The sequence below is a fragment of the Coenobita brevimanus genome, chromosome 72 (genome assembly GCF_032717465.1).
Source record: "Coenobita brevimanus isolate Jiangsu-jjx chromosome 72, ASM3271746v2, whole genome shotgun sequence".
Taxonomy (NCBI): domain Eukaryota; kingdom Metazoa; phylum Arthropoda; class Malacostraca; order Decapoda; family Coenobitidae; genus Coenobita; species Coenobita brevimanus.
This window is the reverse complement of record NC_137025.1, coordinates 21,810,197-21,837,169: the sequence shown is the minus strand read 5'-3', so window position 1 is coordinate 21,837,169 and position 26,973 is coordinate 21,810,197. Positions and strand designations below refer to the sequence as shown.

The following is a 26,973-nucleotide window of genomic DNA, read 5'->3' as shown; positions in this document are numbered from 1 at the left end:
CTCGCTGTGGGAGTTAGCAAGCTACTGGTTCGCCCTGCATCACGCCAGGCAGGACGCCACGACACACACACAGCCCGTCCCCGCTCCCCTCAACTCGCCTCAGCCATCCGCGTCTCTGTAGTTGCTAGAAGTCGCTAGTTGACCCACTCCTCACCGCACTGGCTTGATCTCTCCTTATCTTGCCTCTCACACATGAGAGCGAGATTCTTGCCAGTTTGCGTTTGAAGATGGAGATATCTCGCGCACCACAGGGCGAGATAACTGCCAGTTTGTGCTTAAGATAGGAATCTCGCACTGGCAGAATAATGGGAGGAATTAATATTCACCACTCCAGTTTATCTGCTCCACTTAACTCACTGGTAATTAGTCCCCTTACAACAGTAGAGTAAGATTTTCTGTTTCACCTTCAGGAACAAGTGATTGCAAGGGTCACTGGTTCACAGCATAAATCCCTTTAGCACTTGTATCGTATCCCACCGCTGCTGCCAAATTTATGTATCGTGCCACTGCTAGGCACCAAATTTATGTGTCAGTTTAGCTGCTAATTCCACCAGATCCACCAATTTGTGTAGCCGTTATATGGAATAGCACAGCTGACTACATATTATGTGTTCTGCTGTTATAGTATAACTAGACCACCGTGTTGGAGATCGACGACACTGTCTGTAGTACACGTCAGCTACTCGCCGTTACTGCCCGACACTTTCCACCAAAGTACTCTGCCACTAGAAGGTGGAAGCTGGTCTGTTATATTAAGTGGTAGCGTAAGGTGACAGAAATGAGCAGATTAAATCTCTCTTTATTGGGCACAAAATAAATACAACTGCGACCCGAGAGATATGTAAGAGCGATACCTCCTCCCTTGATAACTACTGTATATGACTTCTGACGCTGTACGCTCACCGTTCCGACTTGGGGCAGTGCTGAGGTCAGCTAAAAGTGAGGTGCCAAGCATTTACATATACTCTGGGCTTATGCAAAAAGTAGAGATACATGACAACTCTACTAGCACATTATACACCTCTATAGAATGGCATTAAGTACATTCACATATACCAACATAATAAATGGTTCCCCAGGACTTTACACTTATGCACTATTCAGATATCTTTTCACTTCTCCTAACCTTCATTTTATAATTGAAACAAGATGGGACTTGTGGTCTGCCATCCACCTTCTTCCTATACCACAGGTAACAGCGAAATGATATTTGGTTGTTCATCATTTACACGTCATTACACACTGTTAATTATGACTAAACAGCTTTAAAAATTATTATGTAAATTGTGTGATACTACAACCTCTTATGGAAAAAGATGTTGACACCAGAACAAGTTTGTTTTCTGTATTTTTCTATTTTCAGGGTTGTAAATTACCTTTTCCTGCTGAAAAATTTCCCACTTTTTATCATCACGTTCTTTAACTCTTACACCGCGGGCATGTTTCCCAATGTTTTGTGTGTCCCGCGGGGTTATTCGGGCTCCGACAGACTCTCAAAAAATATTTGCCAAAAATCAGTTATTAGTCCTAGAATATTAAAATTAAATATGCATATGACACATACCTTCAGCTTTCTCCTGGGATGTTTGTTGAGCCTTCATCATTACCGTAGGACTTGTGGAGACCTCTGAAATTGGGTAACGAAGTCTCCACTTTACACTTCCCGACAACCCGTAATATGATTACCACAGCCAGATATTAACACTATAAACACTACTCTATGATTATCAAGTAGTTTGGGATCCATACTCCAAATAAAAACCACTGTGGAAGCAATGAAAATTACGAGTGCGTATGACCTTCCCTCTTGCGCTAGTTCGCTGTTGGTATTCTGTCATTTATTATTCATAAAACCCCCTCAAACTTTGTATTTCTATTACTATATAACACTTATATATATCTACAGTCTTTATCCATAAGTTTCCTTCAGTAGTATTAGTTTATTGTCACTGTAGGGATTCAATTTCTTTCAGTAAAATACATAGCATTCACTTTCTCATCCTGTATACAGTACTAGCATTGAGAGTGAATGTCACTTTCACCTTCACTCTCATAACTCATAGTATTCATACATGCTAGAGTAAAACTTTCACTTTCATTACTCCTAGGGTATATACTTGTATTCTTATAATACTACTCATTTACATTTCTATTTACGTTATTTACATTTCTGTTTTATTTACACTGTGTTATGCACTGTCACTTGAAGTAACTTATAAAACTATTTTCCACTGTTCATGTACATTTACATTCATTACTTTCACTTGCTGTTTACACATTATTTACACATTATTTACAATTCCGCTTGCACTGTTTTACTCAATAGAAAGATCGTAGTCACTCTTTTATCAATTGTCAGCCCTTTACCTCTTTCCACACGAGGTTTAGTAGGGGGTAAAGGTCACAGGGCCCTTTGCATGGGGGTGAAAAGTGCCTGAAGTTAGCAGGAGCAAACAGACGTACCTTCACATTGGAAGATGAGAATGAATTGATAAGGGTGGGCCTGGGTGGTGGCCTACCTAGGGAAATGCATTACTGCCAACATTAGGCTCTTGACAGCAGCTAATATATAGCAGTGAAATGATTGGCAGGAAATCTGGACAATACATTACAAATTAAGTAGTTCCAGGTGAATGTAAATATCACTTAGGCTTCTCCCTTCCCTCCTTATATGTATATTTATTACGAAAATAGATTATACGGCATATTTCAAGGGGAATAAAACAGCAAAAATTAACGAACGAGTGCACGTGAGGTGTTGTCAGGTGATAATTAGCCAATTCCAGGTGTATGGCACTATCACTTACCTTATTTCTTTTTTGTATATATTATTTGGTATAAGAATAGGGCATAGGGCTTATTTCAATGGATGAAATCAATGAAAAATTCCGGGGGAGATTTACTTAGCGTAGCACGGCCGGGCAGGCGAGAGGATAGGGTAATGGAGGGGGGCTAGGGAGGGGAGTCAAGAATGGGGAGAAATGGCTAAATTGTCAACAATGGATGGGAGTACAGATGAGATTAGGAGTGCTGACTAGTGTTGGACGTTGGCAGTACTGATAGATATACAAGCCACCACTTGAAAGCCCGGGTGAATTCAAAATAACACAGAATCACAAAAGTGACGCCCCGCGGTATGATCCCTTGCTCCCAAGTGTCACGAAAGTGATGCCCCGCGGTTAAGGGGTTAAGCCATAACATGATTGTCTTGATGTACTCAAAGGTGATTTTTGTCTCCCAACTTCCCAACTGGATGTTAGGTTAGGTTAGGTTAAATTATAAGGTATAGTTAAGCTAGGTTAGGTCAAGTTTTAACATTTAGGTTAGGACAGGCCCTAATTTCACCGTAACCCTGACGTGTCAAACAAGTTGACAGCGGAACACAGCTTAAAACAACGGGGGAAACAGATTTAGCATGAAACGTTTATTTACCTCCCAGAAGTAATCCGTTAAACATAAGACAGTCTGGAAGAAGAAGAACAAAGAATGTGAAACTGAATGCTCACTTACACGAGCACATGGATGGAAGTTTTTTTGTGTGTGTGTGTGTGATTAGCAAACATTTTTGTTCAGTTTCGTCTCCTATAACTCGAATTCCATATGACTGTGAGGTAGAGTCTGTGAGATGCGAGAAAGGACTTGATAGCCGTATGCTCAGTTGGTCCTAAATGTGTTGGGAAGCATGAAACCGAACGAAAAATGTGGAACTGAACACTAACAAAAACACATAGACGAAAGTATTTTTTTCTAAGCAAACATTTTCATTCCATTTCATCAACAAAACTTCAAAACCTATTATGAGTGTGGGGTAGAACTAGGTGGGGCATGAGAAAGGATTGATAATAGTATTCTCAGTTAGTTGGAAATGTGTTGGGAAGCACAAAATCGAACAAAGAATGTGGAACTGAACGCTAACTTACGAGAACACATGAACGAAAGAGTAACTTTTCCTCTAATTAGGAAACATTTTTCGTTCCATTTCGTTCCTTAAAACTGCAAAATCCATGATAAGTGTGGGTAAGAACTAGATGAAGCATGAGAAAGGACTGATAACCATATGCCCAGTTGGTCCAAAATGTGTTGGGAAGCATGAAATCAAACGAAGAATGTGGAACTGAACTCTAACTTACGAGAACGCAAGGATTTTTATTTTTTTTCTGATTAGCATACATTGTCGTTCCAGTTTGTCCCCTGAAATTGCCGAAACCCATAAATTTCGTCAAACCGTTTGGCCTTGAGTTTGCCCAGGAAACATATTTCCATTCTCTATGCGTATTCATAAAAACCACCAGGAACCCTCAGCCAGAAACAACGCTTGCCCAGTCGTTTCAAAACTAACCATAGGTTTTTCACGAAAATATGCCCACTGTGCTTCCCAGGCAAAATTTCAGCAACCTGACCCACCCTAACCTATCCCATCTAGGGCTGTTTGATTGAGGTGCCTGGCTGTGGTACTGAGATAAATACCCATACAGAATGGAAATGTACCCAGAGTTTAGAGGGTGACGTCATAGCGCGCGACTTTCAAATTTCGTCCCCAGGCCAGCTGACTTCCCGCGTGAGCTTGAGTTTTTCCGCGTGTTGACACGACTTGTCTCTTTATGCTGACTGCGTTAGAACAAAAATGTGTTACTCAATCACGTGTTACTTAAGGATTGAGTGTTGTATATACAGTAATCACTCTAATATCCGGACGCCCAATAACCGAACATCCCCACTACCCGGACATAATCGTCCTGGGATCCAACATTCCCAAAACCCCCCCCCCCCCCCCCCCCCCCCCAAATCCCATCCGTGATTTGAACTTGCCGCGGGAGAGCATTGTCTTGGCGCGTCATTCCTCCGACGTCCAATAGAGTGCCCCTGCATCCTCCCCACTTTCCACCTGTCTCTCGCCACAAGTGCACGCTTGTCGTAATGGCTGCCCAAATGATCGCTTTTGTGGTGGTGCCCTACCTGCTGCAGGGCCTCCTGCTGCTCTCGGGCCTCCTCTTAGTGTGTGTGATGATGGTCCCGCCACCTGAGAAAAGGAGGAGAGTACTGTTGACTCTGGAGAAGAAAGGGGAGATATTGGAGAAAGTAGATGTGGGGTGGTCTTCTTCCCGCATTCTCCGCAAGTTTAACCTGGCCCAGTCTACTTTGTTCGATATCAAGAGGTCCCGAGACAAACTTATGCAGTACTTGGCTGACTTCTCGTCGAGAAGCAAATGCAACGTGGAAAGGAAGGTTATGTTTACCCCCAAGTTTCCAGAAATCGACCGATCCACGTTGATTTGGTATCGACAACAGCGTGCCGCTGGTGTGATGGTACGTGGAACGGAGCTGAAGGCTGCTGCTGAGAAGTTCGCCAGGCTTCACGACGCCCTAGACTTCAAGGCATCCGAGGGTTGGCTCTTCGCGTTCAAATTGCGACATGGCCTTACTAACCGTAAAGCACATGGTGAAGCATTGGACGCTAACGAGGATGGAGTTGACGAGTTTCGGCACAAGGTGAAAGGCTTGATCGACAGGGAGGGCCTAACTCTTGGTCAAGTCTACAACGCTGACGAAACTGGCCTATTCTATCGCTTGCTGCCAACGAACACTGTAGCCGAGGAGACAGAGAAGCGTGTACCTGGCCGCAAGCTTTCCAAGGAACGGATATCTGCTTTGTGTTGTGCCAGTGCTAATGGCATGCACCGGCTTAAGCCCGTTGTTGTTGGCCGCGCAAAGCAGCCTCGGTGCCTTCGTGGGGTGATGGATGTCCTTCCTGTCATATGGTACCATTCTTTGAATGCATGGTTCACAGCTGTGATCTTCAAAGACTGGTTTCACCGTCACTTCATCAAGGAGGTCATCCATTACCAGACGAAGATACTGGGAATCCCGTGCGACCAGGTAAAGGCCCTCCTTCTTCTCGACAATGCACCTGCCCACCCGCGCGACAAGGACTTGGTTGCTGAAAATGGCCGTATTAGGTGCATGTTTCTGCCACCTAATATGACTGCTCTCATTCAACCAATGGACCAAGGAGTGATCGTGGCAACAAAGCGCCTATACCGTCGGAAGTTCCTGGACGAGTTGATGGTTGTTCTCGAGGACGAGGATGAGCGCAGGGAGGGACGGGACACACGAGGCAAGCGGACTTTGGAAAACCTTCGCCGCTGCAACATCAAGTCTCCGCTATACAACTGGGCTAGTGCATGGAAGGAAGTCCCTGTGAAGACTCTGGAAAATGGTTGGTCTCGTCTGCTTCTCGGAACGGATGTGGAGTACAATTTTCTAGGCTTTGACGTGGATGACTTCCATGCACGTCTACGTATGCACGGTGACGATGTAGATGTGGACGATGTTCGACGAGGGCGATCCTGGGTATCAGACGTTGTCTGATGTCGAGATCGCGTCTTTGGTTGCAGGTCTCAGTACCGAACTTGAAGATTCAGACGCTGAAGGCGACAATGATGCGGACTCCTCTCAGCAGGACACTACTCCAGCCATCCCCAAGCTGAGCGCACTCCGGGAACATCTAGAGTTCGTCCTAGACTACCTGGAATACCCGGACTGCGACAGGGATATGGGGCCCTTGGGACTCGTGGAGGAAGTGCGTGCTTTCAGGCAGCGCATCATCAATCGTCAGAATCGTCGGTCATTGCGTCAATCAACCATTGACAGTTTTTTCAGGCCCGTGACCCCCACTGTGCCCAGCCCTGGCTCCACTCCGTTGCCTCCCCAAGACAGGCCCTCATGCTCCGAGCCACAGCCCAGCACATCAGCCACGGTGGAGTCACCGCTCGACGTGAGTTTGCGGCTGTCTTCAGAGTCGTCTGCAGTGGGTACGCCATCACCACAACCCAGCAATGCACCCCTAGGTCGCCTGCCAGTGATTCTCTCGGACTCTGACAGTGAATAAACAGCAAGAACTTCTCCACTAGACCACATGGGAATTTTGAGTGTTGTGCAGTGAAAAAAACAGTGTGTTGTGTTAAGGATTTAAAGTTCTGAGAGAAAAGACTCTATAAAAACAAAATTTAACGTAAATAGACTTGTTTGTTTTGGCTTTGGAAAATTATAAGAATGGGAAAAGTTAAAGTGCAACACTTAGTAAGTTACAATGGAGCATTATTTAGACAAAAGTGCACACTGTGAAGAGAATGGACTTCTGTGTGTGATTGACTAAGTTCAGTGCAAGTCTTCAGGAACAGTGTACTGCAAGTGCTTCAGGAAATCGTTCTTACTGTCAGAGTCCGAGACGAGGTGGTTATTCATCAAGGTGGCCATGGACTTGCTGTAAGTAGCCAAAATGTTTCATACTGTACTTTTTTCCATACTATACTTACCTCATTTCACTCTTTAATGTCCTTTATTGGTGTGAATAGGGTGTTGGTAGCTATGCATGTGCAGTAGGAATGTGTTTTTCTGAGTTAGGCTAGGTTAGGGTCCATAAGTACCAGAATGTTTATTAATGTATGAACATACTTCTAAACCCTCATTTTATGTTTCCTTTGCATTTATTTCAGTCATTTATGTGCCTTATTGGTGTGATTTGGGTCTTAAATAGGTGCTATGCATGTCCAGAGGGAGTTGTATAGGTGTTTCTCTGAGTTAGGGTCCATAAGTACAAGTCCATAAGCTGGGGCCCAATATCTGGACAAAACCAACAACCGGACCTACCTATGGCTCTATTACGTCGGATATTGGAGTGATTGCTGTATCTATCTATCTATCTATATATATATATATATATATATATATACATTATATATATATATATATATATATATATATATATATATATATATATATATATCTATTGGCAGACCCCTGTATCCCGTTTGGGGTGGCCACAAACAAATCGCCTCCAAGTCACCCTGTCCCCCGCCATTTCACTGCCCTGCTCCCAACTCACACCCCCCTCTCATATACCTCTCCATCCCATCCCTCCATCTCATCCTCGGCCTCCCCCTTCCTCTTCCCCCCTCCACCTCACTCACATACACTTTCTTCATCAGTCTCTCACCCTCCATCATCTCCACATGGCCAAACCACCTCAGTGTGTTCCTCATAACGCGTCCTATCACATCCACATCCACACCACAACGGTCCTTTATATCCTCATTCGTCAACCTGTCTATCCATGTGACTCCACAGGCTCCTCTTAAATAAGTCATTTCCACTGCTCTCACTCTTGACTTGTGTCCTTCCAACAACGTCCAAGCTTCACTTCCATACGTTAGAGTTGGTATCACAATACTGTCATGTAGTAACTTTTTCACTTCCATGCTCACTTCCCTGTTTCTTATCACTGCTTTCAAAGAACCAGCAACCTTTCTTCCCTGCTGTACCCTTTCAAGCACTTCTCCCTCCAGACCTCCATCCTTACTCATCACACTACCTAAGTACTTAAACGTGCTCACATTTTCCAATTCCTCACCATCCAACCTCGCTGTACATTCACTGACTTCACCTCTCTCAAAGACCATCACTTTACTCCTTCATTCACCTTTAGATTCCGTTTCTTACGCACTCTCCCAAACTCATCCACCAAGCCTTGCAGCTCCCCCTTGTCTTCACTGAACAACACAGTATCATCTGCAAATAACAGTACAGGGAGTTTCCAAACACTATCCTCTCCCACCAGGGCCACTCCAACATCCACTGCCCTACCTTGTACCTCTTTTATTACCCTGTCCATTTACAGATTGAACAACCATGGAGACATGACACATCCCTGTTTCAACCCAACATTTAAATAGAAAAATTCACTTAGTTCACCATCCACACGCACTGAAGCCTTCGCACCATCATACATACTTTTTACAGCATTCAACATCTTCCTATCCACTCCATATATTCTTAATACTTTCCACAATCCTTGTCTATCCACCCTGTCATATGCTTTCTCCAAATCCATGAAAGCCACATACAACTTCTTTCCCTTCTCAAGAAACTTTTCCACTAAAGATCTAAGAATGAATATCTGATCTACACAACCTCTTCCCTTCCTAAAGCCTCCCTGTTCTTCTCCAACTAATTTCTCTGATCTTTCTCTAACTATGTCAATAAGTATCCTACCATACACTTTTCCTATTATACTAAGAAACAAATGCCCCTATGATTACCACACACTTCTTTTTCCCCTTTTCCTTTTTACAAGGGAATAATTATACCTGACTTCCAATCCTCCAAGACTCTACCTTCCTCCCAGGCCAATCTGCACATCTTCCACATCCATTCTACTACTATCTCTCCCCCATGCTTCAACATTTCACCACACACTCCATCAATTCCTGGGGCTTTCCCCGATTTAACTTTCTTCATTGGTTCCACAACTTCTCTCCTACTGATTTCTTCCTGTCTTCTCACCTCCCTCCTTCTCCCAGCCATTCCCCAGCCACTTACAGTATACTCCCATTACTTCCATCCTATATGTTCAACAATTCCTTGAAGTGTTCTCTCCATCTGCTCACTTTTTCTCCCTTCTCCGATAGTAATCTACCATTTTTATCTTTCACTCCCCTGCTAACTTCACTTCCACCCTGTCTTACTCTTTTCACCTTTTTCCAGAACATTTTCTTACAGTCCCTCCACTTTACACTCAAATTCCTTCCAAATTCTTCATCCACTCTCTTCTTACTCTCTCTTACTAATCTTTTCACCTCTCTCTTTCTTTCTACATATGACTCTCTCTTCCGCCTCTCAACTTCTTCCACGCCCCTATTTCTCATCCATTCATTGTATGCTTTCTTCTTTTGTGCCACAGCCTGTCTCACCTCTTCAGTCCACCATGCTGTTCCTTGCACCCCCCTCCGTCTTCTCTTCCTTCCACACACCACATCACATGCTGCACATATTTCTTCTGTAAATATCCTACACACACCTTCCACGTCTCCCATCTGCTCCAATTCATATTTGCCCAATCGTTCCTCCACTTCTCTCTTATACTCTGCCTTTTTCTCATCCTCTTGTAACCTTTCCAGTCTCCTTGCAACCACTCCTTCCTCTCGTCTTTCCCTTCTACTATTCCTCCGTCTTACTTGAATCCTAATTCTGAGCACCACCAAGTAGTGGTCAGAGAGTCCACTCCCCCAGCCTCCATAAACTCTTGCATCCATTACACATCTTCGCATCCTTTCATCCACAGACACATAATCAATCATTGCCTTCCTTTCATTCAGTTCGCCACCCACCCTTCTCATCACTCGCCATGTATACCTGTGGATCATTTTATGCCTGAAGAGGGTATTGGCTATCACCAACCCCCTCCCAACACAAATGTCCACTAACGCACTCCCATTCTCATGTATCTCGGCAGGCACACCCCACTCACCAACTATTCCCTCCACCTTCACATTCCCAACTTTACCATTCATATCACCGATCAAAGAGACTCTCTCATTCCTTCCAACCTTTTCCATGCACACTTCCACATTTATCCAGAACTCTTCTCTCACTCTTCTAGCACGATATTGCATTGGCACATACAGACACACAATCGCCCACATTTGTATTCCAACTTTCAACGTTACCCACACAATCCTTGACCCAACTGATCCATACTGTCTTATGCTCTTCTTCCATCTTTTACTCACAACTATACATACTCCTTCCTTTGCCCTCTCATTCTGACCTACTCCTGCACATATACCCCATCCATACTCCCATTCCCTCACACTTTCTCCTCTCCATTTTGTTTCAGTTATTCCACATACATCCTCTTTCGCACCTTCAAGCACCTGGACACTCTCTCTCTCTTTCACCTCATCATTCTCTCCTCTTACATTCCATATACCCATTACCAAGTCCTTTGTCCGGTCCTGGGTTGTCATCGTTTGGTCAGTCTTTGTCCGAGGCTTCTTTGTTTTTTTTAGTTAGTTGTTTTCCGGGGAGGGGCACTAACCCTCCGCCAACCCTTTTAGTCGCCTTTTACGACAAGCAGGGATACTGGGGGAGTATTCTTGAAAAACCCCCCTACCCCCAGGTGGGGTATACATATATACTGTATATATATATTTATACAGTACCCGCAAAAAGTATACGGAATTGCCAAAAAAACAACAAATGCCTTTCATTTTATTTATTTTAGTGTGTTGTATGGCCACCATGTGCCGTGAAAACCACTTGTATGTGTCGTGGCTTGGAGTCAGCAAGTGTTCTGCAGTAATCCAGGCCAATTTCATGCACCCAGATGTCCTTGATCGTTTAAACAAGGCATGGAATTGAAGAGGTGTCCTTTTCTTGAAGTTTCAGCATCATGCGAGACCACAGCTCCTCAATGAGATTAAGATCTGGAGAGTTCCCAGGCCATTCAAGAACGTTCACCTTCATGTCTGGCAACCAATTCATGACCTTCTTTGCCTTGTGGCATGGTGCATTGTCTTGCACTCATGGATATAAAAAAAAATCAACATAAGGCTTTGCAAGACATCAATGTAATGATCTCCAGTCATTGTGATGTTCTTGGGTAGAACATACAATCCTCCACGCCCTACCCTCAACTGAAACAGCCCCAAATCATGACTGAAGGTGGGTGTTTGACAGTCAGTTGCACATACTGCGGGTCAAGGGGATACATGTGAGATGGACGTCTCAGCTTGCCACGCCTCTGTGCAGTGCACTGGAAAGTCAACTCATCGCTCCATAAGACCCTTCTCCAGTCTTCATGAGTTAAATCTCAATATATCCTTGCAAAACTGAGACGAGCAGCACACATTTTGCTAGTCAGAAGAGGCTTGCAGGTTGGGGAATGAAGATGCAGCATCAGTTCTTTCTGGCAGCTATGTTGAATGGTGCACTCAGCAACACTTCCAAGGATGTCAGGGTAGGCATGCTTCAATTGTTTTGCAGTGTTTCGTGGATTTTTCAGTACTTGTCTCCTGATAAGCTTGTCAGTTGTTGCTGTTGTCTATCTGGGACGCCCAGGAACAGGTTTACGAGGTGGAATCTCATTTTGGGGGAAATTCTTTTGCCTTAGAAATCAGGCTGTAAATGACTGTCTTGCCTTTCCCTGTACGCTGACAAATTTCCTTGACAGGCATGTTTGCATCCTTCAGGAAAAAGAATCACAGCTTTATCTTGCTCAGTAAGGTTCTTAGGCCCCATTCTACGACGTGGGTGGGTAGCAGCATGATGAATAATGGAAGGGAAAGAAACTGAGGGAATTATTATTCAGCACAGCCATGTACAACCTCCCTCTCTCTCGTACTACCTGCTTGGCACTGGCAGGAAATTGTGTGGGTGGTGTTGATATGTATCTGACAGAATTGCCAAGCACCAATTTAGTGAAATATGACCCGTCGGTTGGATGGTAAACTTCAGAATTCTGAAGACACCAAAACCGGCTATGGCCCACAGATATTCCTCATACTTTTTGCGGGTACTGTATATATATATATATATACAGCATATATATATATATATGCATATACTGTATACCTGTATATATATATATATATATCTATATATATATATCTATATATATATATATATATATATATATATATATATATATATATATTATACACTCAAACCTCGATTTTAGGGACTAAATGAGGAATCAACTTGTCCCTTACTTGAAAATGTCCATTGTTTTACCACATGTAAAGACAATCTTATTATGAAATGCAGTTATTGTTTCACTAATCTTACTAATTAATATGATTATGAATATTATTTTATGGATACTGTATAAAGAAGCATATTAATGTGTATAACCTAGACATTATGTATCATTTTTTAATGGTCTTGTCCGCATTTCAGCTAGAATATGGAGTCCCTTAAATCCGAAATCCCTTAAATGGAGGTCCCTTAAATCGAGGTTTGAGTGTATATATATGTGTATATCTGTCTATCTATCTATCTATCTATCTATCTATCTATACACACACCTTGGTCCCAATTAATGTGCCTATATGGTGGATGTGCGAGCTCCCACTATTTGATATCGCACTAATTTAAACACATAACTTATGGGGAAAAATTCATTTTGTGAATGAGTGAGTCCAACTTAGGGGTTAAACTTTTAAAACCGATAATTACCCTAGTACAAAATAATAGTATACATACATGTACATGACCACAGGTACACATATCCTCAATCAGCCGGTCTAAACCGGTTTGCTGCCCCCCTCCCCCTCTCTCTCTCTCTTGTAAATAATGCAGTGTAATACGCATGCAAATTGCACTAAAATCATACTAGAGTGGCTGAAAGTGTTATTTTCTATTATACTGTGAGTTACTGTGATAAAATACAAGTGATATAGTGATATTTTTGCTGTAACAAAGAAGTCATGTGCTAAGTGCATTAGGAAGCGAACATTTTTGCAGTTGGCCGTTGAGTACACCTCTTCCCGTCCGATCAGCGAAGTTAAGCAACGTTGGGTCTGGTTAGTACTTGGATGGGTGACCGCCTGGGAACACCAGATGCTGTTGGCATCCCTACGTGTCAAGTGGGGTTGGTGGAGGATTAGTGCCCCTCCCTGTAAAACATTAACTCTAAGCCATTGGCCACCCCGTCTGGGATACATGGCGTCTGGCAATGAATGAATGAATGAAAACTGTGCAGCATTGCTATGAAATGACTTATGACATTATATCTGTAAGTTTTATAAAGGTAAGCGGTAATAAAAGTCATTCATGAAGTTTTATAAAGTTTGTAATGATTTTCTTCTTATCGCTACTGTTTCGTTAAAGTCTAACGTAAACACTGTGGAATATCATAATAAAACCATACGAGACTGTCTAGAAGTGTTATTTTTTATTTATTATTATTATTGTAATTATTGTGATGGGGTAATGTGGCAGTAACCCTAGTTTGTACGGGAAAAAGTCTTGTGGTTTGTTGGAAATTTCCGCCTCACTGGGGTCTTTCCAGAGTCAGACGATCAAAACACACCTTTTATTCTCTCAAATCGTTCTCTAGGCTTGGAGTTTATACGGACATGCAGTTTGTTAAAAACAATTGTAGAAAAATTGAAGTTTTTCTGACAAAAATATTAGCTCTTAAGATTAAGGATAAGTGATTTAAGACACAAGTTGAAACACAATTTTTATACTGTTTTCCTCACTGAGCTGCAGCCAGAGGGTTAAGGCGTTTGCAGCAGCCACGATTCAGCTGATCTCCATCATGGAGAACTCTCCTGGTGTTTCTGGTGTTGCTGGCATCAGTGTAACCTCCTCTTGTCTCACCTCCTGTAATGGATCCTCAATAGATGCTGAAGTTATCACATCTCTGCTCTGGTGGCTTCAGCAGCATTGTTAATTTGAGACATTGTGGATATTAAGAGACAGCTTGCACTAATTGGGAATCACATTATTCGATCACGTGCTAATTGGGACCTAGGTGTATGTGTGTGTGTATATGTATGTATATATATACATATATATATATATATATATATATATATATGTACACACACACACACACACCCTCAATCCTCGTAAATCGCGTGTTTATAAATCACGGATTCGTAAATCACAGCTAAGTGGCTGTCAGACTGCCGGCACCCTTAAGTTGCTGTAAGTCACGAAAATTGCGGACCTAGGCACCGAAGTGGGCCTTTTCTGAGGAGAATCGTAAACCGCGGCGTTCAGTTTGAAAATCGCGACCTAACAACCAATCACCACCCGTCCCCGGTGGCAAGTGTGCATACTGATGCCGCCACGTTGTTGTTGTTCTTCCCGCCAGTCCGCACACTACAGACCATCGCTGTGGAGTACGAGAGCTACCTGCCTTTTTTTGTGCACCTTCCCCCCCCACCTCCTACCTTCTATGGCCCCTCCTGAACCTCTGATGAAGCACTCTAAGCAGTATGGCATCAAGAAGCAGCCGCTGTTGTCGTACAGTCAACGTTTGGAGCTCATTTGTCGTGTTGAGAAGGGAGAGAAGTTTTCAAGGCTGGCGAAAGAGCTCCTTGGGAAGAAGGAGCTCAGTGATTTGCTTGTTTACGTAGATTTGGCCAAGGAGATTGTGAAATCCATTGAACATGATGAGGAAAGGTGTAGTGCGATTTTTGGTTACCTAGAAAAAGCTGTGCGTTTTTACAAGGAAGTGCATAATTGCAGAGTTAATGAGAAACATCAGGAACTCATCGCCCACTATTTTGCCCGGGTAAGAGCAGAAGTTGAGCCTGAACCACAGCCTGGCCCATCACACACTGAGGACGTGGATGACATAGCATCTGTCATCTCTGAGGCAGACTTTGAGGGCTTCCTGAGGGAGGCAGAGGAGCTGGAGAAGGGAGAACAGCATGAGGGAGCACTCCCACCTCATGCTGAGAGGTTCTAAGTTCTTCCCAACACCACTCCACTCCATTCACTTAAGCAATATCGTCATAAGATTAAGGTGAGATCCCTTAACATTGCTTATTTCTATTAAATACATGCACTGAATATTCCTAAATCTGTATGTTTGTGTTTAATGGTGCCTAGATTGGTGTAGGTAGGGTGCTGTGGGGGGTGGTTGGCCAAAGTCCAGACCCAAATTCATTTTTCACATAAGAGTTATTATTTATAAACCATGGAATTTGTAAATCGCGGCAGTGGTCCAGACCCAAATTGCCGCGATTTATGAGGATTGAGTGCATATGTATATACATATATATATATATATATATATATATATATATATATATATATATATATATACAGAATATATATATATATATATATATATATATATATATATATATATATATATATATATCTATCTATATATATATATCTATCTATCTATATATATATATATATATATATATATATATATATATATATGGCCAACGGCCATACCACGTTGAGTACACCGCTTCCCGTCCGATCAGCGAAGTTAAGCAACATTGGGTCTGGTTAGTACTTGGATGGGTGACCGCCTGGGAACACCAGATGCTGTTGGCATCCCTACGTCAAGTGAGGTTGGTGGAGGATTAGTGCCCCTCCCTGTAAAACAATTAACTCTAAGCCCTTGGCCACCCTGTCTGGGATACATGGCGTCTGGCGATGAATGAATGAATGATATATATATGTATATACAGGTAAGCCCTTAATTCACGTGAGGGTTACGTTCCCAGATCCTTCACATATGTGGTAAATTCGTGTACATGTTCTGCCCTTGTGTGCACATAATTATGCATGTCTACTAAGTATATTACATCTGAATAATACTGTTTATGCACTACATACACCTTATAAACTAGCATAAAGTATGAAAAACAAAAAAAATGTAAGAAATTTAACACTTAAAACTGACAAGCACAGGCATAGGTGGAGACACTTCAACAGTCTGGTGCACAAGCCCTCACGGCCTTCCATATGCTACATTCTGCCTTCTTTATTGTCCAAACAGTTGACTTATTCACCCCAAACATACGGTTCCGAGCAAGTTCACAGGTGTAGGTGGAGACACTTCAGCACAGTCTGGTGCAGTAGCCCTCACTGCCTCCCGTATGCTACGTTCTGCCTTCTTTATTGTAAGAACAGTTGACTCACCCCAAACACACGGTTCCAAGATGGTTCACTTCGAAGTCAATTCACCATCAAAACATGGACGATTTCTTGTCATTCTATAAATTTACTTATTATTGATTAATTAATACTTTAGTAACTAATTTTCAGGGGGATTTTATAACTCATATAAATAAAATACTAGTGTACTGTACTTGCTAAATAAACTGGTATGTAAATAAGTGACGGGGAATCGTCCTGATGGAGAATTGCCGCCGACATTCCTCCTTTAAGTTTGTCCAACTCTTTAACTTTCTCTGTCAGCAACATCACATTACTAGTCCATTTTGGTGTGTTACCACATGCATCACTAGCACTACGCTTAGGCCCCATGTTGGCAGACAAGGCAAGTAATCACTGGAAGGCAGAAAATAAGCCACAAATAACGATTCGCGAGTCACGCATGGTTCGACCGTCGGATTCAGACTGACTGTGTGGTATGTGGTAGACCGACCTCACACACACACACACACACACACACACACACACACATATATGTATCCACACGGGTACCAGGTAGGCATTTTTTTATTTTATTTATTTCTCTTGTATATTAAAATTATTTATTTGAATACTATAATTTTCTGTTTTAATTATTGTACGAAAAATTCGTGGATAACCGAAATCGCGTGAAAAAAGTTTGCATGAATTAAAGGCTTACCTATATATATATATATATATATATATATATATATATATATATATATATATATATATATATATATATATATATATATATATATATATATATATATATATATATATATATACATACCACGTTGAGTACACCGCTTCCCGTTCGATCAGTGAGTTTAAGCAACGTTGGGTCTGGTTAGTACTTGGATGGGTGACCACCTGGGAACACCAGATGCTGTTGGCATAATGTTCTCCCTACGTGTCAAGTGGGGTTGGTGGAGGATTAGTGCCCCTCCCTGTAAAACAATTAACTCTAAGCCGTTGGCCACCCCGTTTGGGATACATGGCGTCTGGCAATGAATGAATGAATGAATATATATATATATATATATATATATATATATATATATATATATATATATATGTATATATATATATATATATATATATATATATATATATATATATATATATCAACAGCTGAGGTGCCCGTGGAGAATCTTATACTATATATCCAGCCAAGGAGAAGCAAGATGATTTTCCACTTCATATTTATTTATTTCAGGTGACTAGTTTCGGGATGCTTATCCCATCTTCAGACCTAAAAGCATTTAAAACACATATTGCAAATTACATAAAGTTTTAAAAAATTTAAAAATATCCATAAGAAATAAAAAAAAAAAAGTTACCAAAAAAGCATGTGACAATGATTACTATAAAAAATGTATTTTTTTCTTCTCAAATAACAAACTCGAGAAATAAAAGTGAGAGTGTTACCTCTGTGAGTTGGCAGCTAACACTGAAAATCCTGAACACAGTGTTTCATAAAGAAAAGTGTCATAGAGCTTCTGAATCGTCAACAAACCAATGTGAAGCAAAAGAACCAAGTAAAGAATCAATGAACCAAGTATCAAAAGGCTGATTCATCGATACAAAACACTATAATCCCAAGGTATACAACTTTGTTGATGATTCATAGTTATTTAATGAAGGCTTAAGTTTGTGAATGTACAAAGACTCCAAAATTTGCAGTTCTGTTCTGTCATTACTACTATGTAAAATACTGAAATTATCCATATTACAAGTATGGCCCATATCGAAACAGTGGTTCCTAATCTCTGACAAAGTTGGGTTAGACAGTGGCAAAGATGTTCTATGAGACAAGCCTCTGTGCTCACACACACGAATTTTGAGGTTCCGAATTGAACTCCCAATATATCTAGCTGTACCGCTAGAACAGGCATATAAATATACTATGTTTGAGCACAGTGGCTTTGGGATATTATCTTTACATCGAAAAAATGAACCTACAGTAAAAGGATTTACAAATACAAATCTAAATGAGATTTGAGGATAGACACACTTGAGTATTTTCAAAAGCTGGTTCCTAATATTATAACTGACATGACCATAAAAGGGAAACCTGATATAATGTATGTCCTTAGCTGCAGTTGCTGCCTTCCTAGAACCACATAATATCTGGTTTAAAAAATCTTTTACCATCCTAGGAAACAACGTAGTAGGGTAATTATTATTGGTGAAGAATTTACTCAGGAAATCAATTTCATCATGAAAAGATGTCCAGTTCAAACTAAGTGCATAGCATCTATGAAGTAAAGTCCGTACTGAATTCAGCTTATATATGTTAGGTACAAATGATAAGAAATTCAGACCCAAACCAGTGAATGATTCCTTCCTGTAAACAGAAGTACCCAAGTAATTACCATAATTGGTTAGCTGAATATCTAAGAAAGAGAGCAAGTTATTATTCTCAATTTCAACAGTGAACTTAATATTAGAATGCTTAGAATTCAGGTAGTCTAGAAACTTTACAACATGATCAGATTCTTTGAACAATAAAAAACAATCGTCAACATACCTACGGTAAAAAACTGGTTTAAAACTTAGAGGACAATCTGATAAACCATTGTCTTTCATAAAAACATAGAAATATATTAGCTAATGTGGGGCCCAGTGAGGATCCCATTGCTACTTCATCAACCTGTTTATAAAATTTGTCATGAAATATGAACAGGATTCGTTAACTGCCAGGTCTAAAAGGGATCTGAAATTCTGCTTTGTTAAATTATTAATGACAAATTTTATAAACAGGTTGATGGAGTGGCAATGGGATCCCCACTGGGCCCCACATTAGCTAATATATTTCTATGTTTTTATGAAAGAAAATGGTTTATCAGATTGTCCTCTAAGTTTTAAACCAGTTTTTTACCGTAGGTATGTTGACGATTGTTTTTTATTGTTCAAAGAATCTGATTATGTTGTAAAGTTTCTAGACTACCTGAATTCTAAGCATTCTAATATTAAGTTCACTGTTGAAATTGAGAATAATAACTTGCTCTCTTTCTTAGATATTCAGCTAACCAATTATGGTAATTACTTGGGTACTTCTGTTTACAGGAAGGAATCATTCACTGGTTTGGGTCTGAATTTCTTATCATTTGTACCTAACATATATAAGCTGAATTCAGTACGGACTTTACTTCATAGATGCTATGCACTTAGTTTGAACTGGACATCTTTTCATGATGAAATTGATTTCCTGAGTAAATTCTTCACCAATAATAATTACCCTACTACGTTGTTTCCTAGGATGGTAAAAGATTTTTTAAACCAGATATTATGTGGTTCTAGGAAGGCAGCAACTGCAGCTAAGGACATACATTATATCAGGTTTCCCTTTTATGGTCATGTCTGTTATAATATTAGGAACCAGCTTTTGAAAATACTCAAGTGTGTCTATCCTCAAATCTCATTTAGATTTGTATTTGTAAATCCTTTTACTGTAGGTTCATTTTTTCGATGTAAAGATAATATCCCAAAGCCACTGTGCTCAAACATAGTATATTTATATGCCTGTTCTAGCGGTACAGCTAGATATATTGGGAGTTCAATTCGGAACCTCAAAATTCGTGTGTGTGAGCACAGAGGCTTGTCTCATAGAACATCTTTGCCACTGTCTAACCCAACTTTGTCAGAGATTAGGAACCACTGTTTCGATATGGGCCATACTTGTAATATGGATAATTTCAGTATTTTACATAGTAGTAATGACAGAATGGAACTGCGAATTTTGGAGTCTTTGTACATTCACAAACTTAAGCCTTCATTAAATAACTATGAATCATCAACAAAGTTGTATACCTTGGGATTATAGTGTTTTGTATCGATGAATCAGCCTTTTGATACTTGGTTCATTGATTCTTTACTTGGTTCTTTTGCTTCACATTGGTTTGTTGACGATTCAGAAGCTCTATGACACTTTTCTTTATGAAACACTGTGTTCAGGATTTTCAGTGTTAGCTGCCAACTCACAGAGGTAACACTCTCACTTTTATTTCTCGAGTTTGTTATTTGAGAAGAAAAAAATACATTTTTTATAGTAATCATTGTCACATGCTTTTTTGGTAACTTTTTTTTTTTATTTCTTATGGATATTTTTAAATTTTTTAAAACTTTATGTAATTTGCAATATGTGTTTTAAATGCTTTTAGGTCTGAAGATGGGATAAGCATCCCGAAACTAGTCACCTGAAATAAATAAATATGAAGTGGAAAATCATCTTGCTTCTCCTTGGCTGGATATATAGTATATATATATATATATATATATATATATATAAACACACATACATACAGTAATCCCTGTAATATCTGGATGCCCATTTTCCGGACATCCCCAATGACCGGACATTTTTGTCCCAGGATCCAATATTCCCAAAATGGACCAAAAACCACAAAAAATTAGAAAAAAATCCAACTTTTTCCCACCCATAGTTTGAACTTGGTGCACGCGGCGCGGGTCAGCTGTGTTCTGGTGCGTTGTTCTGCCAACATCCGCTAGAGCGCGGCTGCATCCTCCCCACTTACCGCCCGTCTCTTGTTGTGTGTGCACACTCGTCGTCATGGCCGCCCACGTGCTCGCTTTTGTGGTGGTGCCTTACCTGCTGCAGGCTCTCCTGCTGCTCTCATGCCTCTCCTTCATGTGTGTGATAATGGCCCCGCCGCCTGAGAAGAGGAAGAGAGTGGCTTTGACTTTGGAGAAGAAGAGGGAGATATTGGACAAGGTGGATGCAGGATGGTCTACCTCACGCATCCTCTGTGAATTAAACCTGGCCCGATCTACTTTGTTTTATATCAAGAGATCCCGCAACAAACTCATGCAGTACACGGCTGACTTCTCATCGAAAAGCAAACGCAACATGGAGAGGAAGGTGATGTATACTCCCAAGTATGCTGAAGTCGACCACTCCACGTTGATTTGGTATCAACAGCAACATGCTGCTGGTGTAATGGTGCGTGGCACGGAGCTGAAGGCTGCTGCTGAGAAGTTCGCAAGGCTTCACGACGCCCCAGACTTCAAGGCATCCGAAGGTTGGCTCTTTCCGTTCAAGTTACGACATGGCCTTACCAACCGTATGTCTCATGGCAAAGCTTTGGACGCCAATGAGGATGGAGTAGAGGAGTTTCGGCACAAGGTGAAGGGCTTGATCGACAGGGAGGGCCTCACTCTCGGTGAAGTCTACAACTCTGACAGAACTGGCTTATTCTGTCGCTCTTTGCCTACGAACACTCTAGCCGAGGAGACGGAGAAGCGTGTACCTGGCCGCGAGCTCTCCAAGCAACGGATATCTGCTTTGTGTTGTGCCAATGCTAACGGCATGCACCGGCTCAAGCCCGTTACTGTTGGCTGTGCAAAGCAGCCACGGTGTCTTCGTGGGGTGATGGATGTCCTTCCTGTCGTCTAGTACCATTCCTTGAAGGCATGGTTTACAGCCCAGATCTTCAAAGACTGGTTCCACCGCCATTTCGTCAAGGAGGTCATCCATTACCAGATGGAGAAACTGGGAATCCGACGCGACCAGGTAAAGGCCCTCCTTCTCCTCGACAATGCACCTGCTCACCCGTGCGACAAGGACTTGGTGGTTGAGAATGACCGCATTAGGTGCTTGTTTCTGCCACCTAATACTACTGCTCTCTTCCAACCAATGGACCAAGGAGTGATCATGGCAACGAAGAGGCTGTACCGCCGGAAGTTCCTGGACGAGGTGATGGTTGTTCTCGAGGAAGAGGACAAGTGCTGGGAGGGACGGGACACGCGAGGCAAGCGGACTTTGGAAAACCTTCGCCGCTACAACATCATGTCTGCCATCTACAACTGGGCCAGTGCATGGAAGGAAATCCCTGTCAAGACTCTAAAAAATGGTTGGTCTCGTCTGCTTCTCGGAACGGATGTGGAGCACGATTTCCTAGGTTTTGACGTGGATGACTTCCATGCACGTCTATGTGCGCATGGGGACGGTGTTGATGTGGACGAAGTGCGTGAGTGGTTGGATGACGACGATGGCGATCCTGGGTATTAGACATTGTCTGATATAGAGATCGCATCTTCAGTTGCCGGTGTCAGTACCCAGCTTGAAGATTCCGATGAGGATGGTGACGATGATGTGGACCCCTCTCAGCAGGACACTACTCCAGCCATCCCCAAGCTGAGCGCACTCCGGGAACACCCAGAGTTCATTCTTGACTACCTGGAACACCCGGACTGCGACAGGAAGATGGGGCCCTTGGGACTTGTGGAGGAAGTGCGCGCTTTCAGGCAGTGCAGTATTTATCGTCAGAATCGTCAGTCCTTCCGTCAATCAACCATTGACAGCTTTTTCAGGCCCGTGACCCCCTCTGTGCCAGCCCTGGCTCCACTCCATTGCCTCCCAAAGACAGGCCCTCATGCTCCGAGCCACAGCCCAGCACATCAGGCACGGTGGAGTCACCACTCGACGTGAGTTTGCGCCTCTCTTCAGAATCGTCTGCATTGGGTACGCCACCACCATGACTCAGCGACGCACCCCTAGGTCACCTGCATGTGCTACTCTCAGACTCTGACAGTGATTAGACGCTAAGAACTTCTCCACTAGACCACACGGGAATTTACAGTGTTGTGCAGTGAAAAAAAAACAGTGCATAGTGTTAAGGAATTTGAGTTCTGAGTGAAAAGACAAAGATTTAATTGACTGTTAATGTAATGTAAATTAACTAGAGTGTGTTATGTTTAGAAAATGGTTTTATGAGTGGAAAGACTTTAAGTGCAGAGTGCAACACTTATTAAGGTACAATGGAGCTCAAGTAAGACAAGAGTGCGCAGTGTTAAGAGAATGGAATTCAGAGTGCAAATGACTAAGTTCTGTGCAAGACTTCATGAACAGTGTACTGCAAGTGCTTCAGGAACTCCGTCTTACTGTCAGAGTCTAAGAGGAGACGGGTTATTCATCGAGATGGCCAGGGACTTGCTGTAAGTACCCAGAATGTTTCATATTGTACTGTATTTTCCATACTTACCTCTGACACCTCATTTCACTCTTTTATGTCCCTTATTGGTGTGAATAGTGTCGTAGGTGCTATGCATGTGCAGTAGGGAGGTGTTTTTCTGAGTTAGGCTAGGTTAGGGTCCATAACTACCAGTCCAGGAGCCAGGGACTTGTTGTAAGTACCCAGAATGTTTAATATTGTATAAACTCACCTCTAAAACCTCATTTTATGGTTCTTTTGTATTTATTTCAGCCTTTTATGTCCCTTATTGGTGTGATTTGGGTCTTAAATAGGTGCAATGCATGTCCAGAGAGAGTTGTATAGGTGTTTTTCTGAGTTAGGGTCCATAAGTACAAGTCCAGGAGGCTGGGGCCCAATATCCGGACAGGATCACTATCCGGACATGCCTTTGGCCCTATTACATCGGATATTGGAGGGATTACTGTATATATATGTATATATCTATATATATACATATCTATCTATTTATACCGGTATATACAGTATATATATAGATATATATATATATATATATATATATACAGTACCCTCGCGTCCAGCACAATTCAGGTCCAGCACGATTCGGGTCCAGCACGATTCGGGTCCAGCACGGAGAGCAATTAATTAGTATTATTTAATACGATTTAATTACTGCAACACGAGTGTGTTAGCATAACACGCACAGAGCTCCGAGAAGTAGGCGAAATCCGCAGAGTTCACTCTAGCACGATCACCCCTGGTCCAACACGGTCATACTGGACATTCCCATGATGATGATAGCCAATGAAAACTTCTGATCAAGTAGCCTTCCCCGCCCGCTATCGTGACATGATCGTGATGCCGCCCAATTAAAAATGCTTCTGGCGTCACGTGATGTTTTGTTTACATTTCTCCCGCCACAGAGCCACTCAGTCGCATAATTGCATTGGAAGGTGCTTTTTTCCTGCTGCATTTTCTGCCCTTGTTACTGCATTTTACCCTGCTCACGATGCCTAGGAAGCCTTCCGAGAACCCCAAGAAGCGTCGGCACCTCCCTCAGGCCATCAAGCTAGAAAGCATCGAGAGGAAGAAGGAAGGGGAGAGGAAAGTGGACATTGCCAAGGCCTACGACATGAATGAAGCCAACGTGAGGATCATAATAAAAAACTTAAGACAAGATCCTGGCAGCCGAAGGCTATCACACAGCACTTCATACCAGGTTTGCCGAGGATACGATGGTAAATCGGAACGGTAACGTGGTAAAATTGCCGACGATACCACGGGCATTTGGAATTCATCTGGATGGATTCCTGCCGAAAACAGTGTGACCAAAACCCAGGCGACTTGACAGAGAATGTATCGTACTACAGCATTGAACATTTAGCCTGACACTGAATACATATTAATATTTTAGAATAAATATCAATCGTTTTGAAACCCTTCTCATCGGCGTGCGTACAAGTTTATAAACAAAGTTGCTTCTCCTTATTCTCTACCGAGTCAGCGACAGTGATCACTTTCCACAGTCACGAGACGGGGCTCTGGCAACAGTGTGAGAAGCATGCACTTTGCCAAGGATTACAGAGTGCTAGGACAGGCAGAAGCAGGACCTTCCATGGCTGTGGACAAAGATAGTGATTCTGAGTGTGATTTTGAAGGATTTATGAGGGAGGTTGAGGAGGAGCAACAGCCATTACCCGCTAGTGACGCCAGCAGCCATCCTCCGGGGACCCAGTAGGACTAACTACAGCCTTGGATACCACCTTCCATTCCCAGCAAGCCCACCAACACTATCCTAAAAGGTTAGTTATCATTCATAGCACAGTACCATTTATTATAATTATAATAGTACCAATATATGTATAGGTATATGGTAGGTATTTAGGGTGACTTTTCCTAGGGTTGCTGACATAATTCATTTTTCCCCATAAGCTCTATTCTTAGTCCAACACGTTTTTGGTCCAACACGTGACCCATGCATGACAATATTACCGTGCTGGATGCGAGGGTACTGTGTATATATATATATATATATATATATATATATATATATATATATATATATCCATCTATCTATATATACCGGCATATACAGTATATATATATATATATATATATATATATATATACTGGTATATATATATATATATATATATATATATAACTATATATACCCGTATATACAGTATATATATATATATATATATATATATATATATATATATATACACATACTAGCCTAAAATGTCTGCCCTTTTTCAGCTAGCTCCTGCGGAGGGCTGATTGGGCCTTCAGCCAGTAGACCTAATGTAACTTTTCAACATACAATTAATCCTAATAAATTATATACAAAAACTTTTCCTGGATCACGCTGATTCAGAATATGTATCATATGTGGTGGTAGATCGTAAGGGAGCCGAGTTTATAGGTAACAAACATACAAACACTCGCCTTTATTATTATAGATACAGTATATATATATATATATATATATATATATATATATATATAAAATATCCGCAATAGATCTTCCTCTTGGGAAGAGATAATGCTGATATTTTATTAACAAGATATGACCAACCCACACTACGATGCTATAGGAGCTCTGAGAAGACAGCATTCAAGGTCAGGAAGGTGGAAAGGGATCTCATTTTTTTAAGGACAGGTAGAGATTACGGCCAACTGCCTAATTTCATTAGATTTAAATTACATGATTCAATATTTTGTGCCACATCAACATATAGATCTTGACTTTTTCACCTTTTGGATCTTGAAATAAGGAAACGGAAGAACAAACTGCTGAAACTTAATAGAGAAACTGATGCGTCGAGATATAAGCTAAAAAAAAAAAACTCGTTTCATACTTTGATTTCAAATGTCTCAGTGCAATCATTGACTTTTTTGTAGAGAAAAATATCAATATGGTTTTAGCTACACATTCACATACGTTTAGGGGGTTAGAAATTGACATTAATCGTTCAGTTGATATAGATAAAGCCATCTTTAACCTCTCTTGAAGGTCTTTGACTAAAGAAGAGAAGGATGTTTTATCGTTAGGCTTAGATTTTGCTCTCCCTCCTCTTCGCTTACACTATGTTATGTTCTTTTTTTGAGAGATTATGTTCAGTTTTAAAGAAATGCGACCTTTACAAGCAAGACTGGACTCATGTGTGGCTTAAAGTATCTGCCTTAGCTAAAAATTCTTTTAAACAGCACTCTCTCTCTCTCTCTCTCTCTCTGCAGTATATATATATATATATATATATATATACAGTAATCCCTCCCAGATCCGATGTAATAGTGCCAAAGGCATGTGCGAGACTTGGGTTTGTCCGTGACTTGGGAAAATGTCCCCTGGACGGGTACTTATGGAGCCTAACCCAACCTAACTTTGAAAACCACCTTAATAACTCCCTACTGGACATGCACAGCACCCATTTAAGACCCTATTCACACAGATAAGGACAGAAAACATGAAATAAATGAAAAGGAACCAGAGAATGAGGAATTAGTAGAGAGTATGAAAATATTTAGCAGTGTGCAGGGTACTTACAACACGTCT

General features: G+C 41.5%; 1 protein-coding gene, 1 non-coding gene and 2 pseudogenes across 2 annotated transcripts in view; all 4 read left to right on the top strand.

Moving 5' to 3' along the window:
• LOC145407073 (prostatic acid phosphatase-like) overlaps window positions 1-26,973 on the top strand; it is a 483,117-nt gene that overhangs the window by 354,339 nt on the left and 101,805 nt on the right. The gene's annotated exons all lie outside the window — the stretch shown is intronic.
• Window positions 13,295-13,410, top strand: LOC145407317 (5S ribosomal RNA; annotated as a pseudogene).
• On the top strand, window positions 15,749-15,867 carry LOC145407324 (5S ribosomal RNA). Its single transcript, XR_013898686.1, has one exon. It is a non-coding gene; the product is annotated as a 5S ribosomal RNA (ribosomal RNA).
• On the top strand, window positions 17,235-17,353 carry LOC145407306 (5S ribosomal RNA; annotated as a pseudogene).